This window comes from Stylophora pistillata, chromosome 5 (assembly GCF_964205215.1).
Source record: "Stylophora pistillata chromosome 5, jaStyPist1.2, whole genome shotgun sequence".
Classification (NCBI taxonomy): domain Eukaryota; kingdom Metazoa; phylum Cnidaria; class Anthozoa; order Scleractinia; family Pocilloporidae; genus Stylophora; species Stylophora pistillata.
The window spans coordinates 35,723,084-35,740,806 of record NC_142523.1 but is presented as its reverse complement, the minus strand read 5'-3'; the positions used below and the strand labels follow the sequence as shown (position 1 = coordinate 35,740,806).

Sequence of the window (17,723 nt, the reverse complement as noted above, 5' to 3'; positions counted from 1 at the left end):
TTTGAGACCCCCAGCAGAGTTTCAAGAAAAAAAGTGGCGGCCGTTACCGCATAGCGCGTTCGAAGTTTAGATCAGAGAGCCTTTACGCTTTTGGAAGGCGAACATGGATGTATCTACCGAAATTTTTTTAGAAGACGTTGTTTTCGTGCAGATGTGAGGTCTACAGCTGAGGTGAGTGGTATTTTTGTGTTTCATTCGGCAAATTAGCTCTAATTTGCCGGAACTTCCATAATGCTCTGAGGCGTAAATCCAAATAACGAGCGTTTTATTCAAGGAAAGCGCATTTTTTCGTTTACTAAATTATAGATTACAAATGTTTTGGTATGTTTCGGAAATTTTCCATTCTCGTCAGTGTAGGATGAGGTGGAAATTAATAAACCGCGGAGTGAAAACTTACCCGTAGCGTAAATTTTGTTGTTTACCAAATTTAAATGCCTCGGCTCAATCTCGAGCTAGAAATTTAACGGTGATTTATAGTACAACACTTTTGTGGGTAAATGTATTTATATGAGCTTCAACAAAGAGAGTTCATTACTCAATCTACAAGGTATGAAAATGAGAGAGAGCAAAAAGCTAAGTGTCAACAGTTGTGTTCTTATACATGTGTAGCGAAATTTAAAGTATACATATCTATGTTTTAGATTGAATCGATCCCAAGAGAGGTGACAAACTAAATTGGGATGTCGTCTTTAACCTTAGTTAACAATGACTGATTTGCCAGCCTGTGACGAATAACACAGACATTCTCAATCCAACATGAACATGGCAAATAGGAATCTGACCATTACCTTTTCTTAACTATGATTTTTACTTAAATTCTTATACAACTTCCACATTCATCAGGGTATGTTGTCCAACTTGTGAAATTGAAGCCATCTAAGTTATGGTAGAATTTTAAGCCAAGTAATGTAAACTGTTGCCTGAGACTTCTTTTCTAATTTCATGTTCACAGTGTATTTTTTTTTAAATCCATAGCGACAAGATAGCTCAACAGCACAGCTATTCTGAGGTCAAACATAATCTTTGACTCGCTTATGATGAAGGTGAGCAATTAGTAAATAAGTGTTAATTACCAGTAACAAATTTGCTCTCAATCTGAAGCTTTTGGTGGTAAAAATGATGGACAACAATCACTTTCAAGTGACTTATTACCTTTTTTAAATGACCTGACTAAATCATTTAAGGGAATAAAATTAGGTAAGAATGCTTGATCAAAATACTTTACAAATGTACTGTAATCATCTTCCAGGATTGTAGCAATTTCAGAGCAACTTTTTTCTTGTGAAGAGTACTTGTTACCTCATCTGATAACTCATAGTCATTAGCATTGGGAAGCCAGTTATTCTGCATTAAGAAGGTTGCATCCCATAATTTTGTATCAGACTGTAGTTGCCTAGTGGCCTTCAGGACAAGAACTTGTATTTTTGCCAGGTGGTTTTCATACCTGTTGGCACAATATCTGGGTTTGGGTTTGCGGTTTAGGTTGTTGTGTAATTTTTCAGGCTGTATGACTTCAGGTGTTCTGCTTTCGGGCATTTTTTACCCTCCTTTTTGCTTCATCAATGGTTTCAAAACATTCTACCATTCTTTGCCTTTTCCTGGTTGCAAAATATGTTCATTGAGCCAGGTGAAGGTTGACATAATTTTTTTTTTTTCAGGAATTTTCTATACTTTTTTTTTTTAATTTTCTCTCTTCTTTACGGATTTTTTTTTTGCCTCAACAGGTGAAACTTTGTTTGTCAACCCAGCCTCGGAAACCATGGACATGACTTCTGTAAAGGACTTTACCAGTTGCTCCTTACATTCAGAGTCGAATTCCTTATATATCACTGACCCTACGTTTTTCACTTCTTTTGGTGTTGCTTTGAAGATTTTTTTTCCTGAAAGCTCTTTGGCTTGACTTTTTACTTCTGTGAATGCCTCCCTTCTGCTTGCCACACAACCTGTGCTTTTTTTGAAGAGGCTACTCTCTGCTGGTGTTGTTAAGAGACAGCATTTGCATTCTATTTGGTGCAGAGATTTTTTACCCTGGGCAGTTTTCTGCCAGCTTTCTATAGAATATGCATTTAGATACTGTTGCTTTTTTTCTGGTGGTGACCACTGTGAAATTTGGTTATCAATGGCCTTATATTTCTTGAGAAAAAGACCTATTGATGTAACTATACTTTTTTGTAATTGTGCTTTATTTTTCTACCTGTAAGTATTTAGTGACCTTCAAAAGATTTATGGAAAGAAACACTTACTTTTGCTCACATGTAAATGGGGAAATTCTTTGAAATTTTCCATTTAGAGCTGATATCTCTCTTCAAATTGCTGGCTTTTATACGCCTTTTCTGATTCATTGTCCTTTGTTGAAAAATTTTTCTGGGCAAGGGACTTAGTATTCCTTAAATAAACATGAGCGAATCAATCCCTAGTCAATCTCCATGTCAATTTACATTTTGTTTCTATTTCATTTTTCACTCAATATTTTTTTTGCCTTCTTTTTTATTTTGTACGTCATGAAATTGGACAGATTCCTCCAACTGAGCTGGCAGGAAATTAGTGCAAAGTGCACATGCAAATTATCTCTCCATCAAGATGGGGTGGGAGGGGAGCATTTGAAGTTTGAATAACCTTGTTTTTCACCCTTTTCTTGCTGCCAGGCCAGTTGAAATCCCTGTTCATTTCTTACCAACAGATTTTCATAAGACCTAAGAGCAGGATTTTAATTTTTAAACACATGGAGCACTAATATTAGCAGTTATTTCTCCCTTCCACCTCCCACCTCCTGCGGCTCAATTTTGGTCCATGTTGTGGGTTGATTTTGCTGTCATGTGAAGAGAAGAATTAAAGCTGTTGTATATATGACTTCATGGGAAACAACAACCCATGCAGTGAGTCCCACAGTACATCTCTTAATTTATTTTAGCATCTTTTATTTTCTTTCGGTCACGGACGTGGAAATTGCGAAAAAAGCAACAAACAAGTTGAAGTAATATTATTGAAGCATTTCAGTATCTTACAATTACAGGAGATGAAAACATACAATACTAGAGCAGTAAAAAATAATTCGTTCGTTTTTTGGCTTGCTAAGCCAGCAGTTTTACTTTCCCATCAGATATTTGTCCGGTGATCGACCTGACAACTATAACCACCATACTTGATTTGTGCTTTCTTGGTCAGCGGTATAATGTGGTAGTCAAGTCATGTTCATGTATTATGTTCGAAAAGAGACAAAATGGCTACTTCTTTCGTAGTTTAAAAAGGGGTAGTCAGAATGCTATCGCCGGTGCCGAATTTTTCATTTCAAGCAGTTATTTTTAGCGAAATGGAAGAAGGTGTTGATAAACTTTATCTTCTCGTTTGGAATGAAGTTCCAAATAGAGCTGATAACAATCTAAAGACCATTAAGTTGAGAAAAGTTCCTTCTCAACTCCTAAAAATCTCTAATCTCTTTTTTAAGGAACGAAGGAAATTCATTCCAAACGTAGATGGCTAGCATTTTTTATTGAGTATTTTTCTCATTCATTGATCAGTAACGAGTGTGTGTAAATCTTACCAATTCCGATAAAAACCGATTGAGTAGCGTTTTGATCACGTGACCCGACAAGTGACCGTCGTTGTCGGCATTGTTGCCATAAGGTAAAAGTTCGTATGGATATCTATCGTCCCTGAAAGTTTCAGCGAAATCGGCTGGATATTTATGGAGATATGGCTGTTTATTTTATTAAGGCAATTTAATCTCCTGACCCAGGCCTTAAACTACTTTAAATCACGTCTCCAACTGGCTTCACCCTCCAGGCTATATATCGATTGTTCTATTGACAGCTATTAAATGAATTCACTTCATTTGTTATGATGTTTGGTCCATCAACATTTCAGAGAAAAAATTACGCTTAAATGTGCTTTGAACCGTTAATCTATATTATTTTTTAAACTTCATTCGCTTGACATAGATGTGAAATTCGAGGCTGATGGCGACAAAAATTGTGAACATCATTGAATTTTCTAAAATCTCGTCAAATTGATATATAAGGTACTTCACTGTCGGTAGCAACAGATTATTTCCCTGTATACAAGAGTGCTATGCGCGACACAAAGAAGATGCAACAAAAACCAAGGAAAAGAATGACTAAGACCCATGGAAATATTTTCAATCTTGTCTAATACATTTGGCGCAGCGTTTTGAGCTAAAAAGAGAAAAGAAATTAAAAACCCAGACTGGAGACGGGATTTGTCAACTATACCGTCCCTTTGAAATCATGATGGGGACTAGAAACCATTCGTTGAATGAGAGCGCATGACTGGGTCATTCTCTCAACGGAAGGTAAAAATTGAGCCTCTATCAAAGTTGACGTAAAGATGGAAAGGGGGAAGGTGCTGAAAATCTCGGAAACTTCATCAAATCTTCACAGTTTCAGTTAGTATACGTAGATTCAGAAGACAGCTGATTAAATGAATAGAGGAATTTATGTGATCATATTTTTATTTTAGTCATTTTGCATCGGGTGGTTGGTTCTTGATAATGATAGCTTCCTGTTGATTGAAGTGCATCATCGTGTTAAAAGAAAGAAGAAATTCTTCAGTTGGTACATCCCGTCTAATTGGTGTCTCCCTTCTTAGGAATCCCCCCTCCCCCCCTCGCTAGAGGGTCTCATGATAAAAAAAAAAAACATAAAAATGCTGCCCATTAAAACCTAAACTAAAAATGAGTGACCCGTGTCATGTTCATTGGGGGAACAACAGTAAATATAACAAGAACTGAAACCCTTTAAAAACTTCACACTGTACACCTGTTTTAAAATATTGTAAACGCAGTACTTACGGCGGCAAAAATTTGTGAACGGAACTTGAAGCATTAGCCTGCTTCATACGTCCAATCAGTAAAAGGCAGGCTTCGTTTTACTTATAAGGTTTATTGTGTTTACCTCCATCGAAGCAGTTAGGTCGTCCGCAGTTTTTGCAAAAATCACCTATTTCTTAAACTTTAGACGCTCTGTAATGTTGGGAAAATAATGGCGCAGCTCATCCGCCTGTTGAGTAATATCAAAAAGATCTTGTCCGTCGATATTGTCGTTTTCTTGAAGGTAACAAAAGAAGCCAAACAATTGAATAGGTTTACCTTCCACGTGAGGTTGTGCCGAGAAATCAGACCGTTTGCTGAGCTTACCTATCCTATCGTAAGTCTCGAGAGAAAATCCATGGCTCCGAAGCCAAGGCACAACCTCCTCTGCGGTGAAGTCACGAGTGAAATCTATCTTGAAGTTTCGTCGCAGAACTCTTTTGGAAAGATGCGCGGGCAATAGAGGACGAATTTTGGAGGGAAATCTTTTTTTAGATATAGCTCTTTGGCATACAAAGCTTTGCTTTCATGTCCAAATTGAGCACTCTATCTAGGATGAGTCATTGCCGTTGCAATTGCGCATGCTCGCTGGTTTACTCTAGTTTGAGCACTCTGGCATGGCTTAGACGATACCACAAAGGTTGGGTCGTTTGGGGTGACCGTCTCGGTTCTCCCCCATCCTAGCATTAGCACTGCACTGATGATGGGACCCGTTACCCAACAGCAGTCCTTGCACACCCCGACTGTTCAGGTGCCCCGTTAGGCGGGGAGCGCTTCCGGGGGGCCAGGTTCGATTCCTGGGCGATTTTGGCGTACTGGTGTACCCTCCTTCAGGCGTTACTCGGCGGAACCATTGCACTCCGGTTCCGTTAAGTATATATGTCGTCCGGCCGTTGCAGCACTGACCATTGCACTATAGGGTCCGTGGCCGGGGGCGCCTGAAAAACAAAAAAAAAACTGCACTGATGAGGCCCAGAAGGCCGAAACAGTACTGTCTGCAGTTAGATATAGCTCTTTGGCATACAAAGCTTTGCTTTCATGTCCAAATTGAGCACTCTATCTAGGATGAGTCATTGCCGTTGCAATTGCGCATGCTCGCTGGTTTACTCTAGTTTGAGCACTCTGGCATGGCTTAGACGATACCACAAAGGTTGGGTCGTTTGGGGTGACCGTCTCGGTTCTCCCCCATCCTAGCATTAGCACTGCACTGATGAGGCCCAGAAGGCCGAAACAGTACTGTCTGCAGTTAGTTATATATATATATATAACTAACTGCAGACAGTACTGTTTCGGCCTTCTGGGCCTCATCAGTGCAGTGCTAATGCTAGGATGGAGGAGAACCAATATGGTCACCCCAAACGATCCAACCTTTGTGGTATCGTCTAAGCCATGCCAGAGTGCTCAAACTAGAGTACACTAGCGAGCATGCGCAATTGCAGAGCAATGACTCATCCTAGTTAGAGTGCTCAATTTGGACATGAAAGCAAAGCTTTGTATGCCAAAGAGCTATATCTAACTGCAGACAGTACTGTTTCGGCCTTCTGGGCCTCATCAGTGCAGTGCTAATGCTAGGATGGAGGAGAACCAATATGGTCACCCCAAACGATCCAACCTTTGTGGTATCGTCTAAGCCATGCCAGAGTGCTCAAACTTGGGTATATATATATATACCCAAAATTGTATATATATATTGTATATATATTGTATATATATACCCAAATTGTAATCATTAACGAGAGGTTTACGTTTCATATTGTCTAAGCCCAATGAAAACTCACCCACGTTATTAATGAGTTACTGCGTTAATGAGGGGGCAAATTTTTCCGAACAGCCCCCTCCTAAAATCTAAATTAAATAACGTTACACGGATTTGACAGTAAACCCAAGACAGCTCGAACGCACTACCTATCATCTGAGATTACTACCAGTAATAGAATGTATTGGCCTCTCATGGGGCCAAATCTGCCTCACTTTATTTGGACCTTAGAGGGGCCGAATTGAGAGGAAGGGCCAAAAGGGTCATTAGTGAGGCCATTTCAGAAATAAGAGGGGCAGAATCGGCACCATCTCGAACTGATTTGGCTCTTTTTATCCAAAACGGCCCAACATGGGTCAAATTGGCCCTCAAAAAATTGGGGCCGATTTGGCTTTTGGCGTCGACTCGGCTCTTTCCATTTTACAGTGCCGTTTACGTCAATTGACAGAGATTTTACGATACCCATTTGCGTCAATTTACAGAGATTTTACGGTAGCCGTTTGCGTCAATTGACAGAGATTTTACGATACCCATTTGCGTCAATTTACAGAGATTTTACGGTAGCCGTTTGCGTCAATTTACAGAGATTTTACGATACCCGTTTGCGTCAATTTACAGAGATTTTACTCTACCCCATTTGCGTCAATTTACAGAGATTGCGTCAATTTACGGTACTCGTTTGCGTCAATTTACAGAGATTTTACGATACCCGTTTGCGTCAATTTACAGAGATTTTAAGGTACTCCGTTTGCGTCAATGTGCAGAGTTTATTATGCTCAGTTTGTGTTCATTTACAGCAGCGTAATTCACAGACATCTTATGTCGGACGTCTAATTTCGGTAAAATCTTTGTAAATAGTAGATTGACAAACATTTTTGGTACATTTTATAAAGTCTGTAAATTGCAAGTATTTCTTCTCATCACTACACTTATAATTTGTTTACATTTTACAAACTTTTTATAAAGACCTAAAACCGGAAACTCCTTAAAAACTCTATAAGATGTCTGTAAAATAAATTTAAAGAGATTTTGTTTTAAACAAGTAAAATTATCAAGTCTGTAAATTATTGATCTATAGACATTTCATGAATTCTGTAAATGGTCCAACTGAATTTTCCAGTGTTTAGACGCTTTTAATTTTGATTCAGGAATGATCACAAATTAATCGTAAGACTACTAAAAGAAAAGCTCTAAAATTCTCCTGATATTGTTGAAAAAGAAACCTGGTAGTACAAAAGCTGTTTAGCTTATGAAAGATTTCTAGTTCACTACAGACTATGGGCGGCCGTCACCACCAAAAATACAAGGATGTCAAATAGATCAGTAAATACAAAGATGGTTTAAGGATCAGCTGCAGGATAGCATAGCTAAAAAAAAAACCTTTAACTGTTTCCGGTCCAGGCTTATAATCTACGTTTAATGGAGAAAATAAAAATAGAATTTCCTTTTACTATCACTGCACCCAGGAAAAAAATATATACAAAAAAGTAATATAATGTACACCTCTTTAAAAATAATAAATGTAAGCAGTCTTACCTTAATACTCTAATCGTACGGAAAACCAATTAAAGCCTACCGATATCACTTTCTTTGAAAAATGTCTAAACAAATCAAGGCTATCAGCTGGCATTCGACATTTCTCGCACGTCGTAACATTACTTAACACTTCAAACATTCAGGTACACCAATGCGTGCAAACTGTGGGAAACCGGGAGGCCGGCAAACCTTGGTAGAATCAAGTCTTGTTGCCAATTTAATTAAAACAAATAAAAGCAATATCGACTGCAGAAAAAAGGCTCTGCTTTACGGCAAGGCGAAGTGAAGGCTCTTCAACACAGCGACTACAATATGTGATCGATGGTTTCGCGCCATTCTTCACACTCAATGACGTCATGCCCCCCAGCAGATCACTGTTCCATTTGCGGTTTGTATTTTTGGTGGTTTTGGTGGTAATGTGGTAATGTACAGGCGGTCGTCACCACCAAAAATACAAGGATGTCAAATAAATCAGTAGATACAAAGATGGTTTAAGGATCAGCTGCAGGATAGCATAGCTAATAAAAGAATGGCATGGCCAAATTATAGACATGCAGTCTAGGTTTCCTTCATGAAACAGAACAGCCTAAACATAAATAGTTTAGTCAAATGATAAACGGTCTAGTTGCCCCATGTCGAGTTGGAACATGAAATTGTGAAATGGACCAGCTAAATTGCGAATATATCTAGCGCTCATTTGCAATACAGTACACAAACAGTGTAGCGTTGCTTCAAATGACTCAGGGTAATACGGAGTAGCACAGCGTTCGCACAAACGGTGTAGCTTTGGGTGAAATGGCTCAGCATAATGTCGAATGGTACAGCGTACATACAAACAATGTAGCTTTGCGTGAAAAGGCTCAGCGTAATGTGGAATGGTAAAGTGTACACACAATTGGTGTAGCGTTGTGCGAAATGGCTCAGCGTAATGTCAAATGGTACGGCGTAATGTCAAATGGTACAGCGTACATACAAACGGCGTATCGTTGCGTGAAATAGCTCAGCGTTATGTCAAATGATACAGCGTACAGACAAATGGTTTAGCGTTGCGTGAAATAGCTCAGCCTTCACGTCACGCCACAAGCAAGCTTGACGATTTGCCACAACATCGAAATATTTCATGTAATTTTGAGCAATTTAATGTTCAGCGGGAGCGTCTGATGTTCTGCAAAGCTATTCGACGTAACGCTACACCATTCGTGTGTACGCTGTACCATGCGACATCACGCTGAGCCATTTCACGCAACGCTACACTGTTTGTATGTACGCTGTACCATTCTACATTACGCTATCTCGCCGAAACCACCAAAAATACAAACCGCAAATGGAAGAGCGATCTGCTAGGGGGGGCATGATGTCATCGAGTATGAAGAATGGCGCGAAACCATCGATGACATAGTGTAGTCGCTGTGTTGAACAGCTTCTACTTCGCCTTGCCGTAAAGTAGAGCCAATTCGGTAAGTTTCTCCTCTTTTTCCCCCAACCGATATTGCTTTTATTCGTTTTCCTTCATGAAAGCTTTCAATGCGAAATGGGGTTGACAGGCCTACAAGACTCCCCAGCGCATGTTAAGACGAACCAACGAATCTTGCCTTTGTTACACAATACCAACCATTAGTGCTAAACCTAAAGCAAATCTTCATGAAAAACTGGCATTTAATAGAAACACAACCACAACTGAGCGAACTTTACATTGAAAATCCGCCGCTTGTATCTTACAAAAGAGGGCGGTCGCTCAAAGACATACTCGTGAGGGCCAAACTTAGTATGTACACTGAAATGTCTCAGTTTGTTTAAAATGAGTACGCACATCAAAGATTGCGTCCTTTTCGAATCGTTCGCCTTTGAAGATGTAGGTGTCCAGGAATGTTGTTTCCTTATCGGAAATTTCAGCCGTAAATTTTATTGTTGGATGATGATTGTTTGCTTTTTCAATGAAACGTTCTATTGTTGCTTTGTTTGTACTCCATAACGAGATGTCGTGTATGCAACCTTTCCAAACAAGCAGTTTGAAAAGGCTTTTGTCAAGGATTTCTTTCTCTACCTTGTTCATGAAAATATTAGAAAAGGCGACTACCATTTTCGTGCCCATGACCGTAGCATATGTTTGAAGGTAGTGTTTTCCATTAAAATGGAAAGAATTTTCTTGGAGAATTAGCCTAAGCGCTTGTTTTAGTGGTTGTGTAGGGATAGGAGTTCCGTTTCTGTAGAATATTTCGTATGCTTTACATCCAGTGCCTATCACGAAGCGCGCGCCAGTGACATCAATGGAAAGTTAATATTCTCGTTGTTTTTGCTATTTTTCAAATCAAAGCTACTGAAACATAAAAAACAAGGGCCTAAATTTGCTGTACAACAGTCACCCGCCACGCCCCGCCCGACGAGCTTTATACGACTTTGAATTTCTTGACCCCTACCGATTTTGCGCTATTGAATAGCGCAAAGTCAGGAGGGGGTCTACTTTTTCTTCACGTAGCATCTCTACGGGGCAAAATTTAATGAAGGATTTTCACAAGAAAGGTGTTGAGAAGTGAGGTTCGGCACATGGCTATCTATCAACAGATTTAATTTGACACGTCAGTCTAGACAACATTACGAGGTAAGTATCGAGTGCGCTCTGCGCATCACAATATGTAGAAAATGCATCTTCTCAACGTAAACAAAAATTATGAAACTGACGCCCGTATCGAAGTGTGCGTCGTTTCCTTAATGTTGAGCCAAGCAGGAGCACTTGGAGTAAAGAAATCTTTGAGAAAAAGTAAGAATTATAAGTACGAACCTATGAGAGAATTATTAGCTAGTACGAACATAGGAGTTCTCAAAGCCATTAATCAATCGAGCGATGCCGATATAGCGCGCGATCGTTGCTGTTCTTATCAGAGTAGGAAAACAGTAACTCTGACACTTAGCAGAGCGTTTTATTTCGTTGTTCCTGCTTCTACATTCAACAGTTACCTATAGCCAGCTGAAAGATGCTACAAATTAACATGCGAGAGGGTCAACGTGGCGAAAAAAAAGTTAATTTGAGATTTTTTCACCCAGTAAAAAGGTTCAGCTATTCCTAAACTGGAAAAAAAATTTTTTGTTTTAAACTGGCCTCTTGGCTGGATTGAGGTGCACTGCATTCTGAAGTATTAAGGATAAGGCTTCCATCTCTTATTTTTGTAAATATTATTCGCCATAACTCCCAGACTAAAAATGTCACCAGCGACACTTAGTCCATGTTGTCCCCCTCTCAACGAGTTCTCCTTCATCGACGTGCTTCTGCATCTGTATTTATTCGCCTGCTGCGATCTGCGATCCTAGCTTATCTCTTCTCTTTCTATCTTTTCGTCTTTGCTTTTGTTTCTTTATTCGCTCTTTGTGAATTAGCCTCTCCTGCTCGTCGCTTTGGTCTTCTTAAAAAAATCGACAACGCACAAATAACTGGAAGTCGGACGCAACGCAAAGTCGCTAAACACTCGAAAACTGACTCCTCTTTATTCAGGTATTTCATTAAGTCAACTTAACTGGAGAAAAATGCTGCTTTTGTGCTCTTTTTAAAGAGCACGTTATAACCTGAGAGATCGCTAAACTGCTGTGGAAACTTGACTGCGCAAGAGAATCACTAATTAGATCTGGGAAGTGACCTGGAAATAATGGTAAACCTCATAACCTACCGCCGGCTTGAATACACATATCCCTTGACGTAGCTTTCATAGAATGAATCTCCGGTTTGAAACACACGCGTGTGAAACTCATGCCGAAATAGTTGGATCTTCCGCTTCAAGTACGCGAATGGCTGGTCGCAAAAACGGTGCTCACTAACTATGGCAGAAATCTACGTTACAAATTGCCAATTATGCGCGAAACACATGACAACAAGAAGGGCGTTCGAAAAGCATTACAACCAAAAGCATCCTTGTTGTGATACTCCACAGAGTATCGTCTTTCTAACTTGGGAAGGAGTGAGACTAAAAACGGCTGCGAGGGAGACTAGTAAAGAAGCCGCAACTTTTAACTGGAATGGGCATACTTGAAGCGGCTGGCAGAATTCATGGAGCGTTTAAACTCTTCACGTAACCCTAGAGTTCCTCGGTAAGTACTAAAAAAAAAAAAACAAACAAACTTGGATCAAACACTTCAGACTATTCGTAATCGTACAAATTATCTTTCTCCAAAGGGTTTTTTTTTTTCTGCCCAGTTCCACGTGTTATACGAGCTTAATTATTTCGTTGGGTCTTTGATCAATATTACTTCAGACAGCCGCTTTTTATCAGTGTAGCAAAGCAAGCAATGTTACAAGTTCGAAGGCTTCGCTCGGACATAGCGCATCAGCGTCTGGAAAGTCATATGTCCCCTTAGTGGTTTTTTAACACAGTTTCAAGGCCGGGCTGTATCGACAACGGCTCATATGCTCGCGCCAAGTATTGAAAATTACAACAAAAAATGGCCAGTTGTCTTGATCCTCTATTCCGCATATTTTTTCAAACTATAAGTGAACTAGAACCACGAAACCAGTTATTTGCAATGGTTATAAGAGTAAGACTTGTGGCCCTCACAACGAACAACACCAGTGTATGTTTTGACACCGAAAGAAGATCAAATAGCGTAATTCAAATGGCGACTGAGGTTATATACGCCCAGGAATTACAAGTCAGGGTTACAAGTCGTCCTGAGGCCATCTTGAAGCACTTGACTGAGACGAGCGTTAACAAATGGTAAACACCACAGCGTACACTGTTGAGTTATGGATGCACTTGGGAGGTTTACTAAGCACTCAAGAAGAGTCGCTCTCGGCTATCGCCTCGCGCGACTCTTACGCTTCTTTCGTGTACGCTGTGGTATTTACCATTTGTTTTATAACATAACATTGATACATTGTAGCTAAAGAGTTCCCTTTTAATTAACAAATCTTACGTGACCAGAAAAAACAAGCGCACGCGGAAAAATAGTCTTTGCATTTGCTCTCGTCAGCAGCGTACACCTATGGGAAAATGGGGACGCTAAATTGACCAATCAGAGCGCGCACTTTACTTTGGTTATGTTATAATTACTTTTAGTGTTTCTTAAAAATATTTTAATCATAATATCATGAAATTTTATTTATTTTGTACGGCTCTGTGGACTTGACTAAGCACTTTAAAATTCTGTCGCAGCAAAATGATGCCAATTCTCCTTTACAAATGTAAGACTTGACTTTTTTTAGTCATTTACCCAGCAAAGAAGGAAGTGCTACACGCAGTGGAGCTAAAGAGTGCGAACTTCTGAAGCCACCCATATGGAAGGGCAAAACTCTTCGTATGTCCTTTAAAACTTACAACCTTGGTGACGTGGAGCAAGCTCTGTCTGAGCAAGTTAAGGTAAAGTTGTGCTTGACAAAATCCCTCATTGGCTCCACAGAAATAACAAACAGTGTTCTTAATCTGTCGGGGCGTGCTGCGCTAGAAGCTGCAAAGAAAATGCAAATTCCAAGAGAGCCTCTCTGCAGTCACAACTAGTCATAGATGTTGAAGAAGAAAGAACTACTGGATAATGTGAATTCATATGGTATCCAATTTTTGAGAATTCGACAAATAGAATTGTGAGTTGGATAATAATGCTGGTTAAAACGATAATAAGCTTTTTATTTCTCTTTTAGTTATGGGTCTTTTTAACATGCATAAAATATTTGTCACCATTTTAATTATGAAATGAAAAGTGGTTTGCTGGTCTGCATCAGATCACAAGAAAAAGTTTTTAAGATTGTAAAGTACTTTTTCAGCTAAGAATGTAAAATCAAATAAATTATACAAATGTCTGGTGAAAAATGGTTGCTCTTTACTGAAGTGAGTAGCAGCTCAATCCTTGGTTCTGTGGGTGGTTTGATGCCCTGTGGTGAAATGCATGGCTACTCGTTAACGTATTACAGCCAAACATCAGCATGCATATTCTCCATACTGGTTTCTATACATTTCCTATGGTCCTGATAAAGGGAATTTGTTTAACAATAAATAACTTCTTGAAGTAACAATTATTTCCTAAATTCTTATGACCAAAATTTTCGATTCAGCTGTGATATTCTAAGGAGAAAACTGGCAATCATCACTGTTTTGGGTAGAAGATTTAGTCAAAGTACTTTCCTAGAAATAAATGCAATTAGTGGTGCAGTTGATACGGACTGATACTCATGGTCTTAAAATAAGTGAGGAGAATTTGCTACCTTTCTATAATCAAAAAATGGATAGATATTCTAGTCTTCTCAGATAAGGACGAATAAACCGTAGGCCCTGTCTCCTGCAGGGTTAGGGGTAGGAGACGTTAATTTCCCACGCACTAGATTATTGTGTGGTGGATGTCCTCCCCTGGGGTGGGATGGGTGGGAATTGGCCCTGAAAAGTTCCTATGGGGAGTGGTCAAGTAACATATGTATGTAACATATGTATGTATGTATGTATGTATGTATGTATGTATGTATGTATGTATGTATGTATGTATGTACACAGCCTGCAACTTCTGTGAGGTGGGCTAGAGCAAGAATGAAAATTGAAGCTCTTTGGTTAATTGTCTACCCTTGAAACTGTAACATCAGTATATACATTCTCTGCAGGGGCATAGCCAGGATTTTTCAAAGGGGGGGGGGGGTCACAGAGGCTACTCACCAGATTGTCATGTCGACCTCCACGCAGTGCAAGTTTTACTTAATGTTACAGTTTTGGAATGAGCAGTGAGAGTAAAGTGGGCAGGCCAAGATATTGTCATGGCGTTTTCACCACCTGAATATTGTAGGTTGTTTGCTCAAAAGAAGGCTGACCAAGGGGGGGTCATGGGCACCCCAGGACCCCCCTGGCTACGTCCTTGCTCTGTACTGTTTTCTATACATTTCCTAAGGTGCTGATGAGAAAAATTTGTTCAACAATCAAGAGCTTCTTTAGTTGGTGATCATTTCCTTTATTCTCCTGACCTTAATGTGTGATTCAGGGGTGATATTGTAAGGAGAAATTAGATGCCATCACTCTCAGTGATAAAAGGGTTTATCGATCATACATAGTGATTTGGTATTACTGCATTTTACTTGGTGCACTTTGAGTTCAGTGCACCCAACTGATTTTTAGGGGTGGTTAGTAATGTAAATGGACACATTGTTATCCAATTCTTGACACTACCACCTGATAATAAAAACAAATAAATAATTTATTTACTGTCAATAATGTAGGAAGTGGTTGCCTGATCTTCTGAGCTGGTGGCTCATGTTAAAAACACTCTCCTCCAGATTGAATTGGAATTTTGAATTGAATTTAATTGAATTGAATTGGTTTTTGTGGAGAGAGGAAAACCGGAGACCCAAGGACCCAGAGAAAAACCCTCAAAACAAGGACAAGAACCAATAACAAATTCAACCCACATGTGACGCCAGGTCTGGGAATTGAACCCAGGTCACGGTGGAGGGAGGCAGCATTCTCACCACTGCGCCATCCCTGCTCCCCTGATGCAGTTTACTTATGGTGTTGGAAAATGTTTAAGTCTTTTGGGTGATAATTCTGAATCCAGCATCTGCATACTTCAACCACCTTACAGTACAAGCCATGGGTTTTATAGAAAAATTCATTAGTTTATGAGAGAATTTCACATCAAATTGCATGCATAAACTGATATCGCACAAGTTGTGAAGCGATGAGTGCAATATTGGTTTTCAAGTGAAATTTAACACAGAATTCATTCGTCAAGTAAGGGATTTTCCTTGAATCGCATAATTGAATAAAAACGAGAAAAAAAAAGAAAAAGGTATTGCTTATAGTTGTTATTTTTACATATATGCAAAACAATATCACAGCCTTGTTTTCAACTTGCAATTCCAAACCAAATTCCTTGCTTCATTAACAAATTAGAATGTGAGATTTTATTCAATGATGCAATTCTAGATAATATATTATTACTTTTCACCTTGTGCAAAAACAAAACATTTTCGAGGGCATTTCACAAAATTATTACACGACTCGGGCAGTCAGAGGCTCAATAACTAAAATTAACCAATCAAAATGCTCTATTGCCGGTCAATATTCTCTCAGTATTGGACCGGGCACTGCCCCGAATGGTCCCAAATGATACCACACTTGTGTCCCTTTGAACTTCAGTCGTATAATAAATCTCTTATGTATATAAGAACGATCCTTCGCAGTAAAGCACTATTTGAGCAATAGTGGAAATCAGACCTGAAAAAAATTTCAGGCCTGTACGGGATTCGAACCACTGACCTCTGCGATACTAGTGCAGCGCTCTACCAATTGAGCTAACAAGCCAACTGGGAGCAGGCCATCAAATTATTATTATTATGCTCAAATAGTGCTTTACTGCGAAGGATCGTTCTTATATACGTCTCATAACCGCAGTTCACTCATATGTTTCATATGTTTGTTGTTGTTCGATTTATCATCTACGGGTTTATATCGAATTAATTTGATGGCCTGCTCCCAGTTGGCTTGTTAGCTCAATTGGTAGAGCGCTGCACTAGTATCGCAGAGGTCAGTGGTTCGAATCCCGTACAGGCCTGAAATTTTTTTCAGGTCTGATTTCCACTATTGCTCAAATAGTGCTTTACTGCGAAGGATCGTTCTTATATACGTCTCATAACCGCAGTTCACTCATATGTTTCATATGTTTGTTGTTGTTCGATTTATCATCTACGGGTTTATATCGAATTAATTTGATGGCCTGCTCCCAGTTGGCTTGTTAGCTCAATTGGTAGAGCGCTGCACTAGTATCGCAGAGGTCAGTGGTTCGAATCCCGTACAGGCCTGAAATTTTTTTCAGGTCTGATTTCCACTATTGCTCAAATAGTGCTTTACTGCGAAGGATCGTTCTTATATACGTCTCATAACCGCAGTTCACTCATATGTTTCATATGTTTGTTGTTGTTCGATTTATCATCTACGGGTTTATATCGAATTAATTTGATGGCCTGCTCCCAGTTGGCTTGTTAGCTCAATTGGTAGAGCGCTGCACTAGTATCGCAGAGGTCAGTGGTTCGAATCCCGTACAGGCCTGAAATTTTTTTCAGGTCTGATTTCCACTATTGCTCAAATAGTGCTTTACTGCAAAGGATCGTTCTTATATACGTCTCATAACCGCAGTTCACTCATATGTTTCATATGTTTGTTATTGTTCAATAAATCTCTTATTAACAAAGCTTGCTCGGGACCGTACTGGAAGAATATCAACCTTTGGTCTTTTCTGTAAGGACCTCGCTGCGCACGGTCCATACCGTCAAGACCTCGGGCCAATATTCTCCCAGTACAGCCCTCACGCTTGGTCAATAAGATATATGTATTATGCAATTATTAACCCTTGACACCTGTAACTACCAGAAGTGATTGACCTGAAACTTCTCCCTACCCAGGACAACAGGTTGTGAAAATACTCAAACTTGCAGGTAAAAGTGTTGATCTTGATCTAACACTAAATTCTCATAACTAATTTTCAAGGAAATGTGTTGCAGCTAGAGAAGAGAATTAACAATCAGATCTATCAAGTTTAAGGGTACAGGGGCCATTCTAGAACATGCAGTGGCCTTGAGTAACAAAGCAAATAAAGACTGCATCAAAGATGGGGCTTCATACATGTATGCCTCAAAAGTTGCTCTCAATATAG

General features: G+C 39.5%; 1 long non-coding RNA gene across 1 annotated transcript; it reads left to right on the top strand.

Annotated features, from left to right (window-relative positions):
• On the top strand, positions 1-2,416 carry LOC148731679 (uncharacterized). The gene is made up of 3 exons (XR_016001271.1): positions 1-171; positions 976-1,043; positions 1,725-2,416. It is a non-coding gene; the product is annotated as an uncharacterized LOC148731679 (long non-coding RNA).
• Positions 2,417-17,723: the final 15,307 nt, after the last annotated feature.